Raw genomic sequence first — 18,975 nt, 5'->3', positions numbered from 1 at the left:
AGAAAGAAGAAAGAAAGAAAGAAAGAAAGAAAGAAAGAAAGAAAGAAAGAAAGAGAAGAAAGAAAGAGAGAGGAAAGAAGGGAAGAAAAAACTTGAGACCTTTCTGAAAGTCACAGTCCAAAGACATTAGAAGACCGAAGTCTAATAAAAGGATAATTAAATGCTTCTCTCCTTTCCCTACACCATGCCACAATATCAGAGGGCCTGCATATATAACAAGAAATTAAAAATAAAAGAACTGCAATCCTCTAATTCTCATTCTTGTTTTTTTATTTTAAAAAGAAAAAATAATAACAAAATAACAACAAAGACAAAAACAAAACAACTCAAAAACAGTAAAAATGATACAAAATTTCAAAACAAAATAATAGGAATTAACAATGGTTGTTATATTACATATTGTTATCTTCAGTGAAGTTGCTCAGATTATCAGATGTAAGAATGCAAGATCAAACAATTCAAGAGAATAAAAAGTAATAAAAAATTTTGAAATGATACAGAACTTCACTAAACAAGATGGTAGGAATTCAACATTGGTTGTTCCATTGCATACTATTGTCTTCAAATTAATTGTTCAGATTATCAGATATAAGTGTGCAAAATTGGTCAAAAATATTTAAGCAATAGCCGTTCCTTTCAATAAACCAATAGACATGAGCGGTACAATTATCCCAGCTATACTTGTATATACATATATATTTTTTCTCTTCCTACTTTCTTTCTTTTCTCCTTTTCCTCATCCCCAGGTGTTCCTTCCCTTTGATCAATTTCTTTCCCTTTTACGCTATCTATTGTACCTTTTGGGTTTTGTTTACTCTTTCAGGTTCTTACACTAGGGAGACAGCATGATGTTTATACATGTGGATCTGATTTATTTCACTTATGAATATGGCCTCTAGTTGCATCCATTTACCTAGAAAAGCCTCAAGTTTATCTTTTTTATAGCTAACACTACATTGTATAACAATATCACATCTTTTTTATCCATTCCTCAGTTGATGGTCATTTGGGTTGTTTCCAAGATTTAGCTATGACAAATTGCACTGCTATAAACATGGGTGCACACATATCACTGTGGTATGATGTTTTCAGTTTTTCTGAAAATATAGGCAGAAGGGGAATGGCTGGGTTAAGTGAGACCTCTAATCCTAGTTTTGTGAGGAATCTCCACATTAATTTCCATAGTGGTTTCAACAGTCTACACTCCCACCAGTAGTGAAGGGTTCCTTTTTCCGCACAACCCCTCCAGCATTTGTTATTGGTTGACTTCTTGGTGATAGCCATTCTTTCTGGGATGCAATGGAATCTCAGTGTTGTTTTAATTTGCATCTCTCAAATGACTAACTATGTTGAACATTTTTTCATGTATTTATTCACCATTAGTATTTCTTCATTTGAGAAGTGTGTATTCACCTCAGATGCCCATTTTTGGATTAGGTCTTTGAAATTTGGAGTTCTGATTTTTTAAAATTCTTTATATGTTCTAGAAAGAAGTCCTTTGTTGGATGGACAATTGGCTAAAATTTTTCCCCAATTCATGGGTTATTTTTTACCCTGTTGGTGATTTCATTGGTGTGCAAAAACTTTTCAATAAGATGAGATCCAAGTTGTTGTTTCTTTGAAGTATTTCCCATGAAGTTTGGTTTTTGTTCATGAACTCTTTGCCTACCCCTATGTCTTCAAGATTTCTACGTACTTTCTCTTCCAGTAGATTTAGTGTTTCTGTTTTAAAAGTTTGACCTTTGAGCCATTTTTACTTTGGTGCAGAGTGATAGACATGATCATCGGCATGTGGAAAGCTGGTTTTTCCAGCACCATTTTTTAGAGAGGCTATCTTTCTTCCAGGGAACATGTTTGGCCCCTTTGTCAAAGATAAGGTTGCTGAGTGTGTTTGAGGTTGTGTCTGCACCTCTAATGTTTCACTGATCCTCAAGTCTGTTTTTATGCCAGTAGCATGCTGCTTCTCTCACAGTAGCTTTGTAGTATAATTTCAAGTCATGGATTTTGATGCCTCCTACCTTGCCTTTGTTGCCCAGGGTTGCTTTTGCTGTTCTAGGTCTCTTCTGGTTCCAGATGAATTTTAGGAATGTTTTCTGTAGATCTGTGAGGTATACTAGTGGTGTTTTGATTGGGATTGCATTGAATATGAAAACAATTTTGGGAATATGACCATTGCCACAATGTTGGTTCTTCCTATCCCTGAACAAGGAATATCTTTCCATTTTCTGAAATCCTCTTGAATCTCTTTTTCAGAGTGCTGTAATTTTCACTATATAGATCTTTTACTTCTTTTGTTAGGTTGATTCCTAAGTATTTCAATTTTTTTATGCTATCGAGAAAGGTGTAGTTTCCCTCATTTCTCTCTCAATGTGTTTGTGTACAGGAATGTCATTGATTTTTGAGTGTTGACTTTGTATCCAGATACGTTACTGAATTTGGTATTAAATCTATAAGCCTTTTGGTGGAGTTTTTGGGGTCTTCTATGTAGAGTATCATGTTATCTATGCATAATGATAATTTCACTTTTTCCTTTCATATCATTTTTCCTTTTATTTCTGTCTTGTTTAATTGCTCTGGCTAATATTTCCAGAACTATATTGAATAGGAGTGGTGACAGTGGACATCTTTGTCTTGTTCCTGATTTTAAAGTGAAAGCTTTCCATTTTTGTTCATTTAGTATGATGTTGGCTGTTTGTTTCTCATAGATGGCTTTTATCAGAGTGAGGTAAAGACCATCTACTTCAGTTTTCTGTAGGGTTTTATATGAATGAGTGTTGGACTTTATTAAAAGCTTTTTCTGCATCTATGAGATGATCATGTGATTTTTGTCTTTGGTTCTATTGATATTGTGTATTACATTAATTGATTTGCATATATTGAACCATCCCCACATTCCTGGGTTGAATCCCACTTGATCATGATGCATAATCTTCTTGATGATTTGTTTGCATTCTGTTTGCTAGTATTTTATTGAGAATTTTTGCATCTATGTTCATTAGGGAGATTGGCCGGTAGTTCTCTTTTTTGGTTGGATGTTTTTCTGGTTTTGGTACCAGGGATGAGTTAGAGAGAATTCCCTCAGTTTTAATTTTATTAGAGTTTGTGAAGAATTGGTCTGAAATTTTCTCTTAATTTCTTGTAGAATTCAGCTGTGAATCCATAATGACTTGGGCTTTTTTTTGTGGTAAGTTTTTATTACATTTTCAATTTCATTGGCTGATATTGAGTTACTCAGGATTTTTATATTTTCTTGATTCAGCTTTGATAATTCACCTGTATCGAGGAATCTGTCCATTTCCTCTGTGTTTTCCATCCTATGAGAGTAAAGATTTTCAAAGTAGATATTGATGATCTTCTGAATTTCTATAGGATCTGTAGTGATTTCATCCTTTTCATTCCTCATAGCATGAATTTCAAGATTTTCTTCCTTTTTTGATAAGGTTGGCTAGGGGTTTATCAATTTTATTTATTCTTTCAAAGAACCACCTCTTTGATTCATTAATTCTTTGTATTGTTTTCTTAGTCTCCATTGCATTAATTTATGATCTGATCTTAATAATTTCCTGCCTTTTTTGGGCTTTGAGCTTGACTTGCTCTTCTTTTTCTGGAGGCTTGAGGTGAAGCCTAAGATTGTTTATTTGTGCTCCTTCTGTTTTCCTGATGTGGGAATTCACTGCTATAAATTTCTCTCTGAGGACTACTTTCGTTGCATCCCAGTTTCCTGTAAGTTGTATCTACATTTTCATTTGATTGTAAATATTATTTAATTTCTTCTTTAATTTCATCTGTGACCCATTGGTTGCTCAGGAACATGTTATTTTATTTCCATGTGTTTATGGAGTTTTTGCACTTTCTTTTGCCAATAATTTCCAATTTCATTGCAATATGGTCTAATAATATGCATGGGATAATTTCAATTTCTTTGCATTTACTTAAGCATGTTCTATGGGATAGTATATGGTCTATTTTAGAGAACACCCCGTGTGAAACTGAGAAAATGTGTATTCTGATGTTGTTTGGTGGAACACTCTGTAAAGGTCTACTAAGTCCATTTGTTCACAAGTTTGGTTTAGTTCTATCACTTCTTTGCTGAATTTTTGCCTAGCTGATATATCTCTTTGTGATAATGGTGTGTTAAAGTCCCCTCTTATTATTGTGTTACTGCTTATTTCATTTTTCATGTCTGTTAAAATTTGTCTTATATAGTTAGGTGGTCCTGTATTTGGTGGACAGCTATTTATGATTGTTATCTCTGCCTCTTGCAGTTTTCCCCTAATGAGTACATAGTGACCTCTTTATCTCTTTTGATCACTGTTGGTTTGAAGTTCACCTTGTCTACAAACAGAATAGCTAACCCCACTTCTTTCTAGGTTCCTGTTGCATAGAGTATTGTTTTCAAACTTTTGACTTTCAGTCTATGGATTTCCTTTTGAGTTAAATGTGTTTCTTGTGTATAGCATATTGTTGAATTTTGTTTCTTGATCCACTCTGCCTGTCTGCTTCTTTTGATTGGTGAATTGAGGCCATTTACATTAATAGTTTTAACTGATATTTATTGGCTTATCTTTGTCATGTTACTTTCCTGCTGTTGGTTCCCTACTTTTTCCCTCCACTTAATTGCTTGCTCTGTTCAGTGGTTCCTTTCTATTGTTGTTCTTAGACTTGTGGTCATTTTTATCTCTTTCTAGAATATCTTCCATAACTCTTTGTAGGTTTGGTTTGGCACTCATGAATTTCCTCCATTGTTCTTTGTCCTGGAAATATTTTATTTGTCCATTAATTTTGAAGGATAGTTTTTCAGGGTACAGCAATCTGGGTTGGAAGTTGTTTTCTTTCAGGACCTGAAACACGTCACTCTAAGCTCTTCTTGATTTGACGGTTTGTGTTGAGAAATCTGCCTTGATTCTGATGGGCTTTCTTTTATAGGTGACCTGTTTCTTTTCTCTAACATCTTTTAATAGTCTTTCTTTTGTTGAATTTCTGGGATCTTGATTATTATATGTCTAGGTATAGATTTATTTTTGTTATGACTAATTGGAGTTGTATATGCCTCACTTATGTATATGTCAGATTTTTCCATGCTTGGGAAATTTTCTGCTATTACTTCTGCAAATAGTCTTTTTATGTCATTTATGTTAAGTCCTGCTGTTTCGCTAACACTTATTAGTCTTACATTGTTTTTCTTTGCATCATCTTGCAGCTGTTTTATTATTATTTCCTGGGTCCTTGTTATTTTTAAGAGATCTTTCCTTTCATGATCATTAGCTGCAATGCTGTCTTCAAGCTCTGAAAGTCTATCTTCAGTTTCAAGTTGTTTTGCCAGATTTTGATGGAATTTTTAATTTCCAGGATATCTCTTTGAATCTGTTTTATGCATTCTAACTCTTTCCTATACTTTTCATTCAAGGTTTCCATCATTTTTCTATGTTCTCCTTTTTTTAATCTATGTCTTCTTTAAATGTGCTGACCAATTCTTTCATTGTTGTCATTACTTTTTTTATCTGAGAGGTTATTTCTGACCTGATTTCTCCTACAGCCTGATGGAGTTATTTCTTCACTTCAGTTTCTAGCATTGCAGAAATTTCAGGTGTATGACTTCCAAGCTCTTCTATGTTGATGTCTCCTGGACTTGCTCTGGGTTGAGTGGAGTTCTGACACTGCATTTTGCTTCTTTGTTTTGTCATCTTTGAAAATCCCAAGGTTTCCCAGGACTCAGTATCACTCCCACAGTGGTGTAGGGGCAGGGCAAGGCTCCTGAAGCTGTCTGGGTCTCAACGTTGCTCCTGCAATGGTATGCAGCAGTGGGGCACAGCTCACCAAGGCTCCCAAAGCTCGTTGGAGCTCAGTGTGGTTCTCATGATGGTGTGGAGTAGTGGGGGCAACTCACTGAAGCTCCTGAACCTGTTTGGGGCTCAATATGGCTCCTGCACCTGGAGGAGGGGGGCACAGGGGGTCACAGCTAAGAGTTTGCCTTCATCTTGGAGGAGACTTGGAACTTGGACTCTTCAGCAATGCTGCAGCTGTTAGGACTTTGGCAACTCTTGCAGATGGACTAAATGCCTTTTGCATAAAGGGATGTGCATGAGTCTTTAGGGGGTGAAATGTTATGGTTCTAATGGAATATAAAGTCTTTGTACCTGGAAACTGGTTTAAAGAAATGTGTCTGGTTGCCAAGTTGACAAGGGGTGGAGTGTTATGGTTGATACATTGTGTCAACTTGGGGAGTCTAGAGATTTGGCTAAGTGACTCAGCAGGAAGCCAGGGTGCTTACTTTGTATACATCCTGAGCCTGTGGAAGAGGAGTGCATGGAGATTATGTGAGAGCTACATGTCCCTTAGGTGGGGGTAGCCTGTTTACAATGTAAGGCAGGGCAAAGAAATTGGTTCCCACCATTCTGCATGTTTGCTCTGGTTGTTTTGCTGTTCGGCTGCCATTCCCCCTTTGCTCTTGTTGCTTTACTATCCTCTGCCTCGGAGCCAGCCAAGTATGGACTGAAACCTCCACCAACTGTAAGCTGAATAAACCTTTCCTTCCTTAACTTTGGGCTTTGAGTATTTTGTCTCAGCAATGAGAGAAAAGTAACCAAGACACACAGAGATCAAAGAATTCTCTAGAGAAATTTTAAAACCTTTTTAACCAAGTAAAGATGAAAATAGAATTTTAAAACATTTGAAAAATAAAGTGAAAGCAGTGCTTATAGGTAAATTTACAGCATTGAGTGCATACATTAGAAAAGAAAAAAGATCTAAAAACTATCATCTAAATTTCTGCTTTAGGGACATAGAAAAATAACAAATTAATTTTAGAGTAAGCTGAAAAAATATGCCACAGAAAATTAGAGCAGAAATCAATGAAGTTGGCAATAGGAACCCATTAAAGAAAATCAATAAAATCAATTCATAGAAAAGACCAATAAAATTGATAGGTGTCTAAATAAAAGACTGGCCATCTCTGCAGATCTTGTGGACATTAAATATATAATAAAGTTCTATGTACACAAATTTGATAATCTTAATGAAATGAACCAATCCTTTGAAGCCACACTCTACCAAAACTTACACAAGAAGTAGGTAATCTGTGTAGGTTTACATGTATCAAAATTATCAATACATGTAAAATTACCTTCCAAAAAAAAGCCCTGGGCACAGGTGGATTTGCTCGTAAATTCTACCAAACACTTAAGCAGGAAATTATACCATTTGTCTATGCTATTTTCTAGCAAATAGTAATAAAGGAGATACTTCATAACTTGTTCTATGATGCTAACATTGCCCTCATACCAAAACCAGACAGGACTTTCCAAGAATGAAAAAGTACAGGCAAATATCACTCATGAACAAAGAGGCAAAAATTTTTTCATGCACTACTAGTGTTTTGCTTAGTGCTTCCTTGAAGGGCTGATGTGTGCAGTTGGAGTCAGGAAATGCCTTGATAAAAGGCTACTTTTCCTCCAGGGCTTTGCCCAGCTATGTTCTGTTACTTTCGCTTCAGAGCCCCAGGTGCTCATGCACAGGTGCCAACCAGGAAGGCAGGAAGAGCAAGAAGACCAGGAAAAAGAACGTTTCCCTTCCCCTTCCCCTTCCCTTCATGAAAATACTAGGAAGAAAACCTAGAGTGAGAAAGGTCTTTCTGATCTATTCTTGATGCATTGTTTTTTCCTTTTTCCTTTCTCCTCTTTCCTACCTTTTCTTTTATATGGTGCTGAAGACTGAACCCAGGGTCTCACACATACTAAACATGTGCTCTACCACTGGGCTACACCCCAGTTTATTACTTCTTGACTCTGTCTCTTGTCCAATTTTTACTGCCCACTTTATGCATCTCTGCCCATCCTCACTTCTTTCCTTTCTCAAGTTCCTGTGGGTGTGGCTGTTCCTGCCCAGCACTGATCCCCACCCCATGGCCTCTGCAACCCCATGTCCCCTCCTGTCACCCAATGTTAGCAGTTGGCACCTTAGACCTTAGGATTAAAATTCTGCTCTTCATAGAATGCCATTGGTGGAAGATCAGAGACAATAAAATAATATTCCTAATAAATATTTTCTGGAAGTAGCCATTCAATTCAGCTCAAGACCTCCTTTAGGCCTGTGCTTACCCCACCTATTTATTGTACTTTGGGGGAAATGTAATGCAAGCCTTATATATATCTTATACTTTTATTACTTGGCTCCTTAAATTTAAATGACAAAGTTATGCTTTTTGGTGAAACTACCAATTTTTTCCTCTCATATTTCTTCATGTGACTACTTGGAATGCCTGAAATAGATAACACTAACCTTTCAGTAATATTCCACATTGCTTATGAAAATTCCTGTTTTAAGGCTGTTATTTTTCTTACTTAGGGCAAGAAGATGATAGAGAAGATAATAGAAAAGGGAAAGGAATTATCCTCTGGCTGCTTCCTATTTTGACACTCTCTGCATAAAGCTGCCACTGCACTTAAGCCCTGTTGGCAGAACACCAAACAAACATGGAAAGCCCCAACTCGTCAAGGATCACAGTGAAGTTCTTATTGGTTCAATTACCCAGAATATAGATTGGTTGCATTGAAACTCCCACACTTAATTATTGTCTTAGTTACTTTTTCTTGTTGCTGGGCAAAATACCCAACAACCGAAGTTCAAGGAGGAAAGGATTACTATGGCTCACAGTTTGTAGAGGTTTAGTCTGTAACTGTCTGCCTCCAAGACAGGGTGGCATGGCAGAGGGGCATCACAGAGGAGAAACAGTTCATGGCAGGAAGAAGGCAGAAAAAGCATCAAGCAACAAGCAATGACTCTCTCTCTGCCCCTTATATTCCATCGAGGCTACTCAACTTTAGCCTGGGTAGCACTCACACCCAGGGTGGGGTACCCTTAATCCTACCCAGAACTATGCCAAACCAATTAGTGGGCTAATTTAGTAATCACACACCTCTGATCCTACCATCACACATTTAATTCTAGCATCACACACTCTATATCCAACCACCTCAGAAAAGCTCCACCTATGACCACTTGAGGCTTTTGGGGCACATCTAGGGAAAAGCCATCACAATTATGGAGAGTGATGATGAAGGAGACTTTCCAGGTTGTTCAGGAAAATTCAAAATCAGCCATTTTGTTGAAACAGATTCAGATATAATCACAAAGACTCCTCTTGGTTCTCTCTCTTGTTCTGTGCAGCTCATTTTTGCATTGTTTTTCAACTCTCTCACCCCTAAATAAAGGGCCACTTTTAGAAGTCAACGTTTTAGAGGATCCAAGGAAAAGAGCATATGTTTTAAGATGTAAAAGAAGAGCAATTTAAATTAGTATAAAAAAGTGCCTGGAGGTATTTTGACAACATATTGCAGTGCTGAGCACTTGACTTTCATTATGCTTTGAATGATAAGAAATTGATGATATATGCTGAGTTTCTTTTAGAACTGTAAACAAGAGTCCCAGAATGGAAGGGATGTGGGAACCATATCATATGATGACTTTTAAAAAATATAAATTGCTCATTTCAGAATCATTTAAAAAGGAAGGATGTTGGTATTTGCTCTATGAAAAGAAAATCAAGAATTTTGACAAGTGCTTTCTTTATTAATTCATACTCCTGCCATAAAGTGCTATTCAATAAAAACAAATTAGCGAGGCAATTAAGGAATGAAAATGAAGGTTGTTTTAAAGATAATGTGTGGATAGGAATGACATTAGTGTACAAAACACATGTGTAAGGTACTTCATACTTGCTACAAAAGGAACACTAGTCCAACTGCAACTTTTCTCAACAATATGAAGAGCAAAGCATGATCCATTAAATGACTCAAGGTTCATAGGTTAAACAAACCAGGGCTCAAGAGCAGGCCCTACTCTTTCTAGTTCTGGAATCCAAAAATCACAGTATTGCTGAAGATGTCTGGAGAGAGTACACTGCTTAAATGTTCTAAGCAACAAAAATGTTCAAGTCAATCAGTGTTTATTGAATGTCTGTGAGGGTTACATTTTATGTATCAATGTGGCTAGCCTATGATATCCAGCTTTTACCCTGATATTTCTGTGAACATGTTTGGGAATGAGATTAACATTTAATTTAGTGGATTTTGAAGAAAACAGATTGTCTCTGCCCTTACCCCAGTGTAGGTGAGCCTCATGCAATCAGATGGAGATCAGATAGAACCAAGACTGTCTGTCTTTGGACTTGAATCACAGCCTTTCCTTAGGTTACCAGTTGGCCAAGTCACTCTGAAGATGTTGCACCTCCCACCTGCTCCATAGGCATGTAAACTAACTCATTGAATAAATACACACACGCGTACACTGTTATGATTTGGATCTAGAATGTTCCCCAAAAGCTTCATATGCTTAGGGGTGGGGTTTTTGGAACGTAACTGGATCACCGTCACACTATTCTCATGAGTGGATGAATGCTCAGAGTTGAATGTGCTGTCAGGAGGTCAGGTCTGATGGGAGGTGGGACTCTGGGGACGTTACTCAGAAGGGTTGCACTATCTCTCTCCCCAGCTCCTCCCTTTGCTCTCTGTTTCCCGGCTGCCTTGATGTAAGCAGCTTTTCAACTGCAATATCCCTCTGCCATGACATTTCTGCCTTGGAGCCAGTGGACCATGAACTAAACCCACAGAAACTGTGAGCAAAAATAAACTCCTTTAAACTGTAGGTGTCAGGTATTTTGTGTTAGCAATGAGAAAGTGATTAAGACACACACACACACACACACACACACACACACACACATTATTGGTTCTTTTTTTCTGGGGGACCTGACTGATGCAGCACCTATGTACTAGAAATCTTCTTGGTATCAGCCTTTCCTCCACTGTCAAATCATGGGTCATGGATGAGCCCCTGATATGACATGAGCTTCTCTTCCTAATTTCAGATCACAGAACACAGTCTCTTCCCCAGAAACTTGAATTGAGACTAAGAGAAGCCAATTTCTATCATGTGTGGAGAAGTAGCTCTTCCAGGGGTGGCCCCAGCATCTTCTGTGCAAACTAGGTAGTAGAGAAAACCGTGTCAATTCAAGGAGAAGGCAGACCTGGAGCTGCACAGACTGAGGAGAGATGAAGACAGAGCCATGGGGCCCTGTGCCTCCTACAGCCAGCTGCACTCCGGACCTGAAATCCACCTTCTAACTGAGGCTTAATCGGGCTTGAGTTTATCTGTGTTACTTGTAACTAAAACATCCACATAGTATTCCCTAGTCTGACAATTTGCCAGCCAGTAGGGAATCAGAGATTAAAAAAATAAGACGCCAGGTATGGCAGCACACATTTGTAATCCCAGCACTCTGGGAGGCTGAAGCTGGAGGATTTAGAGTTCAAGCCCAGCTTAAGCAAGTTAGTGAGATCTTGTCTCAAAATAAAAATACGAAAGGGCTGGGGATGTAGGTCAGCGCAAAGGCTCTGGATTCAATCCCCAGTACTATAGTCAATCACTAAAAAAAAAAAAAAAATTAAAAACATTTTAAATAAATAACATTTTAAAGGATTTAGTTTCCATCCTGTCATTTTCCCAATCTCTCTCCAAAGTGGGGGAAGGATGGTTGCTTCCTGCATGAACTTCCAGTACCCCAGGGAGAGACCCACGTAGCAGCACATTCCATACAGTGCTACAGCTGACGTTTAGAAAGCAGAACCAGGATACAGAGCTACACCTGAATTTCAGATAAACAGTGAATAATTTTTAGAGCGAATCAAATTTTCATCAGGCAACCTTAAAGATTCATTGTTTACAGCTATTAGAAAAGGGGACTTTGCCCATAAAAGAAGCCCTTAAGATATCATTTAATTTAGTTAGTTGTTTAATTTTTTTGTGGGGGAAAGAATGCTGAGGTTAAGTTTTCAGTGCCAGCTAAGGGTTCATCAGGTTAAGAAAAGTAAGAACAAATACTAAGAGAAACAACCAAGAAGACCCAGAAGCATGACACAGCAGGGTGTGTGTGTGGGGGCACACATGCATGTGCACATGCCAGTGCTGAGAACTCAAGCATGCTGATGTCTTTAGCACTCGCAAGAGCCAAGTATTGAGATTTAAAGTGTCAGTGACTGTGTCCACATTAAGATGACATGCTAACCACAAGCAATGCTTTCCTTGCCGGTGTATACACCTATCGGGACATCAGGAAAGATACTTTAAAGGCAGTAATTTGTAATGACACTAGACAGCTAGAAGGGCTTAAGGAGCACATACAAGATTTGAAGAATTCTTGGAAAACAGAACATTTATAAGATCAGACTAGCAGAGAAATAACATAGAGACATTGTGACCAAAACAAAGAGCAGAAAGTGACTTCAAGGCTCTTTCAAGGGTAAGATTACATTTTCCTCTGGAAACTCCAAGTTCATTGTGTCTAAATAGGAAAAGGAGAAGGCTCTGATGCCTCGTCAGGACAAATATGAAGACCCCTGGGCTGGAGCAGCAGACCCACTGACCCCCCACCACTCCATCCTCCCCACAGACCAGCCTACGGTTTGGTCCCAGGAAAAAGCCCTGAGGATGTTTTCTTTTTCTAAACATAGCAAGGAAGCGTTAGGGTTTGAGTTAGAATTATCCACAATATTTGGGTCAAAGATTAAATCAAGGAAAAACTAGAGGTGACTCTAGACTTCTGGCAAGATTATAGAAGGTGCAAAACCCCAAACTAAAGTCATAAGCGCTACTCTCTAAAGAGAGAGTGTGCTTCATAAGATTCCCAAGGGACAGCAGATAAGACCAAGGTGTCTCCCCGACTTGCAGGCAAGAGTACTCTGTGTCTGTGTGTGTGTCCTGTATGTACATATGAATACAATATTTATAAAATATAAGCCTGTAATCCCAGAGTGGGTACTCTGGGACACTCAGGTAAGAGAATTGACAGTTTGAGCCCAGTCTAGGCAATTTAGCAACTCAGTGAGATCCTATCTCACAATAAGATAGGGTAGAATAAAATAAAATAGGGCTGGGGATGTAGCTCAGTGTGAAGGTCCCAGAGATATATAGATACATATAGATATAGATATAGATATAGATAGATACAGATATATATATATAGATATAAATAGATATAGGTACAGATACAGATATAGATACGTATATATGTGCATATATGTATAGCTGTATGCATATATATGCTTTACATATATGTATATATTTGTACATAGAATCCTTCTTCTGCCTTGATAAATGATCCTTTATAACAGCAAAAGTTTTTTAAAGTATATACAGCATTTTGTTACAAATACCAAAGCTCTCTGATTTTAGTACCTATTGGTGGCCAAATCACATTTAAATGTCAAATAAAAAAAGATGCATGCATCCATAAATTATTGTATATTTATTTTATTAAATTTACTTTTCTTGACTGATTATATCATTATAATCAAAATTTTCCCATAATTTGGGTTCTGACAGTAGTAATCTGAGATTAAAAATGAAAGTAGTTATAGCTAACATATACAAAATTTTTTAAAAATATACAAAATTTAAATTATCTTTACCAAATTATAACTGAAAAAATTGAAAAGTAAAATTATTTTTCAAAGAATGCTACTTCTAAATGTTACATTTTACAAAGAATGTTACATTTTCAAAGAATGTTACCATCTAAAATATTTAAAGTAATTAAAGTTAAAATAATGAATTATAAATTAAAAAATAAGTATTGAGTTTTATAATCATTTTTAAAGCTAAGACAAATTTAACTGCTAGAAATTTTAATTAAATACTAATACAGTTTAAATATAATAACACTAAGAGCTGATCACAAAGTTAGCTTTCAATGTCTGCACAGAGAATCAGTATCACCCTATGTTGTGTCCACATTTATACAGTATATGCAGATTAAGTGTGATAGTGACTATTTAATACTGCAAAATTTTGTCCCGCTCTCAGGTACAATTGCTTCAAACACTGAGGTAATTGAGGAGAAGCTACAGGTTCCACTACGACAAGCAAGAAAATGGGAGTACAGAATCTATTGCTTCCATTTTGAGGAGGATTGATCATAATAATTAATTTGAATTTTCCTGTTTCTTCCCCGCTGAAGGAATACCCATTTGTGAAATTGATGGGGCACAACTGGCAAATCTTCGTGGCATTTGAGTTCTTGTGTCTCGAGGTCATGGGCCTGAGATATGGAAAAGTGTTTCTCAGGGCTGGAATGGTGTCTGGCTGAGTGTGGATACTTAAGGAAGACCGATTTTGATGCACTGGGACTGTGTGTCACATCCTGAGTGAAAAAGACACCAATATGTTCTTGAATAATTTTTTTCCCAGTGTTGGGGATTTAACCAAGGGCCTCATGCAAGCTCTGTGACTGAGCTACAATCCCAATCTTTTAAATTTTTGTTGTTGTTGATTTGTTTTGTTTTGCTTTGCTTTCTGAGACAGAGTCCCACTATGTGGCCCAGGCTGGCCTTGAACTTGCAGAGATCCTCCTGCCTCAGCCTCCTGAGTTCCCCAAGTGCTAGAAATTCAGGCATGCAGCACCATGTCTGGCCGTAGCCTTTTCACTTCATCTTTCAGAGGGGATCTTGCTAAGTGGCCGAGGCTGGTCCCAAACTTGCAAACCTACCTCAGCATCCCAGGATGGGAAGGGACAAACGGGATATGGTGAGACAAGAGCATGAATGGGGGTGAAGTTATAATGTCAAGATATGATATGTATAAGTATCAATTTTCCATAATGAGTGTAATTATTATGTATCTTAAACGTATAGAAAAAAAGATAAAGGCTGGTAGCACCGCACCTGGCTAACTATTTTTTGTGCAGCGTCTTGCATTGTGACAGCCTCTGCACTTCACTTACCACAGGACCTCGCTGTCACCTGCGTCATCAGAAGTAGTTTCCTGTAATGAAAACTAGAAGCCACTGACAGATGATCAGAGAGTTGCATTTGGGTAGGAAATATACCTTTTAATCAAACCCCCATATCCAATATGAACAAGAGGAAAACAATGGAACAAAGCAAAATCTACCATGCTTCTTAGAAAAAACAATACTACAAAACCCAGGCGTCAAATACAGCACAGCAGCCAGGTATGGTGGCACATGTCTGTAATCCCAGACCTCTGGAAGTCTGAGGCAGGAGGATCACAAATTCAAGCCCAGGCTGGCTCTGCCACAAAATAAAAAATTAAAAACGAGCCGGGGATGTAGGTCAGTGCTAAGGCCCTAGGTTCAATCCCCAATATCACAGCAGGTAAGAGAAATAGCAAGAATACACTGTGTTCATGAAAGGAGAGATGGACAACATCTCCTTGGTCCTGACAGGCTCTCCTGGTCATGCTGAGACCAGATTTGTGTAGCTGTCATGGGACCAGGGAAAGGTGGCCGCAGGAGAATGTCTTCCTCATACTTGCGCGGGAGGCAGGTTGCTAGTTACAGTGTGAGACACAGTTTTGAAGAGAATGAGATTAGAGGCAGGAAACCATTCAAGAATCTATTATTTAACAGTCCAGATGGGTGTTTATGGAGACTTGAATTAAGACAATGAGAGTAGAGACAAAGAAAATGATCTGAAAATACTTAATAGATATAATCATTAGAATATAATGACTTTATGGATATGAAAAGGAAAGAATAAAATCAGTCTAGGATAATGTCCAGGTTTCTCGCATTTTGACTGTTTGGATTGTTACACTAATTGATTCTGAAAAACAGGAGAAGCAGATTTGGTTATAGAAGTAACAAAGCATGGTAATAATAACAACAGTGAAAAACTAATAACAGATGGCATTTATTGAGTTTTATTACCTGTTATTTATAATTCTCTTTTATGTCTTAAAACAGTGATGTTTATTATGTCCTTTCATGGTATAGCCAGTCTGAGAACAGATGCTATTGCTAGTACCTTTTGAAAGATGAGAAAACTGAATTTTAGCGAAAGTAACTAACATGTCTAAACTCGCAGGCACCACCTTGAATAAACAATGTCATCATTATTGGAGCACATAGTTTATTAGAGTTCTTTCTGATAATATCTGCTTTAATCTACTGCTAAATAAAACAATACCCCAAAACATATTGCCTTAAGACAACAGTGGGCCTTTAGTCTCTCTGCACTTTCTGTGTGTCGGGATTTGTGGGTCAGGAGCAGCTACACTGACTCAGGTTCTGGCCTGAGTGTCCCATGAGTGGCTGTGAACAAGCAAGGGTGGTGGTTATCTGAAGGCTTGTTTGTGGCTGGACTCGCTAAAAATCAATGCTGTGATAGTTGGCGAGCTGATGTTGGCTGTTGGCAGGAGGCCGGTGCTGCTCCCCAGGCACACTGCAGCATAGGAAAAGTCCCCATGACACGGCCATTGACCTCCCCAGAATAAATGATCCAAGAGGGAAAAGGCAGACGCTTCAACTTCCTGTATTACCTAGCCTCAGAAGCCACATGCGGTCCTTCTCCAATATCCTACTGATGATATAGTCAGCCGTATTCAGGGTGGAAGGGAATCGTCCCAAAGTGAGGATTGTCTGGGTCATCTTGGACACGAGCTCCCACAAATCTCTCAATCTGGCTGCGTGGCATTAAGTCACAGAACCTCTCATCAGTACAATCCAGCTCTTTGTTCATCTGACTTAACCCTCAGATAGATTTTTAGAGACAGGCCTGCCCTTCAAACCCTTAAGGCAATCCACTATTAATATTGTATCTGTCAACCAAGCTTTCGTCAGCGCTGAGCATCAGGAAATTTGACATTGTAATCCCTGACAATTCCTTGAGGGCAATAAGTATCCCTTGCTGATTAAGAGCACAGAAGGCCCAGTGTGGCTGATCTCTGCCCGCTTCTAAATTTCATCTCACGCTGCTCTCTCTGCCTTCACACGCTGTGGTCTCACTGGCCCCTTTTGCCACCTCAGAACCTTTGAATTTGCAGCGCCTGATGCCCAGAACGCTTTCCCTTGTTCTGCACACACTCCCTCCTGTTGGCTTCTTATTCTTAAATGTCACCACCTCCCAGAGAATTTCCTTGCTCTCCTGGGGCTCAAGCAGAGTCTTGGCCTCTTATTTTTCGGGGCTTTGAGCTATGTTCCCTCCTCTCTGAGGAAAGCACCTCCTGGGGGTAGAAAAGGCACCATTTGTTATTTCTGTTGTGAGTAATACAAATAAAAGCAATTACTGTTACCATTTGTCATACTGAGTTGGACCCTGGTCTTCAACTCCTTCAACAATTCACTTGCATAAAAAAATCAGCAAAAAAAGAGACGTCACTAAAAATGTCAAGGAGCAATGACAAGAAAACCTAAAAAAAAGTTACCTATTGTTGCATACAAATTATTCAAAATATACTACGTAAGACAATAAACATTACACCACAATCTCTGTGGATGAAAGATCTAGGAGTAACTTATGCTGTCATTTTCTAAGGCAACCCTCTTTACTGCTCTGACATAGGAGTTTTTTGTTTGGTGTTATATGATAAGTGATTACTAATTGTTCTTTGGGTGGATGGGAGAAGTCATTTCCAGAATTGCCAATTCCTGTGGTGTAAATATTCCATCCATCATGATTGATTTAACTCCACAACACCATGACTGAATGTGGAGTTGGGAAGTGATGCCAGCTGCTAGCCCTCCATGTCAACAGGCACCGTCTCTAGCACACCGTGAAAGTCCTTCAGCATTAATTGCATGGATTCTTTTGTCTTCTTCCAAGATTTACCAACCTTCTAGCAACTACTGGTTAAATTTTATAAACCCAAACCCTATTCAACTCTCTGTCAAGGATAATTTCAAAACAAAAGGCCTTTAGTAAATAGGGTTTATCCTCTCTGGGAGATATTTTGATAGAACTTGACTCCTGGGATCTTAACTAGAAGAAATACATGAAAGCAGAGTATTTCTTCAAAACTCACATATTAGATCAGGAGAGGAATGTAAAAAAGTGGTACTTCTGTCTCTTTATATATACATCATTTATAATCACCATCTCATTTATAATCACCATAACTGTCATTGGAATGGTATCCCCATTTTTTCTGATTAAGAAGCCACACTGAAGTTACAGCGAACTGATCCTAAATCTGGACTCTGAACCCTTCCCCTACATGACATGAGCCTGTGACCCTGTGTTATGGCATCAAGATTTGATGGAAAGCACTGATACAGGTGTTTCTCAATCAACCCCACAGCCTTACTGACATGCTGCTAGGGATTACACAACGCTAGGGTGGAGACAGTACTTGGAAAGAAGGAAATTAAGAAAGTTGCTCTTTGTGTCTAACACACAGAAAACACAGAGCCAAGCATAAAAGTAGATAAAAACCTAAAACCCAAGACCTTTTCAACACTGGTAGAAAAGCAATGGGTGAACTGTTTTAAACTGAATGCCCTAGGACTGACACCTTGAGGGTGAATCACTGAACTTTACAAGCTTTAATTTGCAGTCCCTCGGGTGAGATCCTTAGCAAATCAGTTCATACTATCTAAATTCGGTTTTGGTGGCCTGCCTCTATTCACCCTTCCTTTAGTAACAATGTCATTTTGCTGTGGGAAGCCAGGTCTCCCTATTTTTGCCCTGTTGCTTTATATGTTAGCATTTCCTGTCCTACATTCAAGAATTCACATGGAGTAGATTCTATAGTAGGCAAATTATATCTCAATAACCATTTTCTTTTTAAAAAATTCATCTGACTGAGTCTGGTTAAATTAAAATATGATATTCTCCCGGATACATGAGTTTATTAATGGGTAGGTATGAACACAATCAAGCAAAGAAACTAGTGAGACACTGTCTGGAATTTTGGGAGGGTATACCTTTTTTTTTTCCATACTGGGGATTGAACCCGGGGTCAGGGCCTACACACTGAGCTACATCCCCTGCCCTTTTGTATTTTTATTTTGGGACAGTTTTCACTAAGTTGCCCAGGCTGGGCTCAAACTTTTGATCCTCCTGCTTCAGCCTCCCAGAGTGCTGGATTTACAGGTGTGCACTTCTGTGCCTGGCTACTATTAAAAAAAATTTTTTTTGAATTGAATTGGGGAAGATGACACTGCAGGTAATCATCTTCTTTCCC

Source organism: Chinchilla lanigera, unplaced genomic scaffold (genome assembly GCF_000276665.1).
Source record: "Chinchilla lanigera isolate Chin_1 unplaced genomic scaffold, ChiLan1.0 scaffold00082, whole genome shotgun sequence".
Classification (NCBI taxonomy): Eukaryota; Metazoa; Chordata; class Mammalia; order Rodentia; family Chinchillidae; genus Chinchilla; species Chinchilla lanigera.
The sequence above is the reverse complement of the archived record's forward strand: the minus strand, read 5'-3'. Positions refer to the sequence as shown.